The sequence below is a fragment of the Arachis ipaensis genome, chromosome B01, assembly GCF_000816755.2.
Source record: "Arachis ipaensis cultivar K30076 chromosome B01, Araip1.1, whole genome shotgun sequence".
Lineage (NCBI taxonomy): Eukaryota > Viridiplantae > Streptophyta > Magnoliopsida > Fabales > Fabaceae > Arachis > Arachis ipaensis.
The window spans coordinates 24,027,580-24,028,808 of NC_029785.2; positions in this window are offsets into that span (position 1 = coordinate 24,027,580).

Consider the following 1,229-nt stretch of genomic DNA (forward strand, 5'->3'; position numbering starts at 1 on the left):
GACAGCACAAGAAAAGAGAAACAAAACTGGAAGCTCGCATAGCTGTACACTTTGAGTCTTTGGCTTAGCCATGGTAAATCAAATTATATACAGTCCAAAAAATATTTAATCCTATCCTTTGATGATTCCTTCTCCATCGTTGTAGTAACATAATAACATGCCTCTTAGCATCCTCCAAAAGACGCTTGCGATTTTAGCTTCTTCAATGCTTTTCTTTTCCCTCAATTATCTGTCACTATCTTCCTACCACTACTGCAACTATGGCCAATGCTCATTTACTCGGACAAACTATCCAACAAAATCTCTGTGCTGTCTCCACAGAGATCCTCGTTCCATTTCCAACATTAATATTAACGCCCAGCATACATTGGAGTGATTTCACATTCTCAGAGAAATTGCTGGTATTGTGGGAACTCGACAACTTTACCCACAAAGGTTGTCTACTTGTGTAGTTGTGTGTTCCAAGTTCCAACCAACTTGTTTTCTCCTTCAGTGACGTCAAAATTCAAACATATTAGTATTTTTTTAATTTGATTTAGTTATTCAACTCCAAGATTCCAACTCACTTCTTTTTCCACTAGTACTAGTGTACTACTTCATTTATATGGGTTTTATTTACGGTCAAACATGGTTTGGAATAGCTCAATCTTCCTAACTGCTTCGAATGCAAGGTCTACGGTGAGGAACCACCGTGTATATTATTATATAAAAATTCCACTGAATGTTATGTTATTGGTGGTTCATTTGCCATTAGTTCAGTACTTCAGTCAAATATGCAGTTGAAATTGGACCACGGCCAAAACTACATGAAGGAAACCTAACTACCACCGAATCATTTCATCTTGTTTCTATTTTAAAGCAGAAATTCGTCACACACAAATTGAATGGACCGCCAAAATATTTTATTTTATAGTAATTCTTTTTAATAATTAATTTTTAAATTTACAACATTGGAATTTCCTCACATGCTACCCTANACTGCATGTGAATTTTTATATAAAATGAATAATGTTAATTTATATCAAGTTCTAAGCTAGAAAAGTAAAAAGCTGTAAATTCTTCCATGAATTGGGTTCATTATAATCATTCAACTTGCAGATCCATCCGTAAAGAGTTAAAAATATACAAGTGAATTCTAACACAAGTTCGTAACAATTTAAAGAACAAAATATTAATTATATTTATTAAAAATTCATGTTCCACGGTCATCACAAGACTGATTACATGTT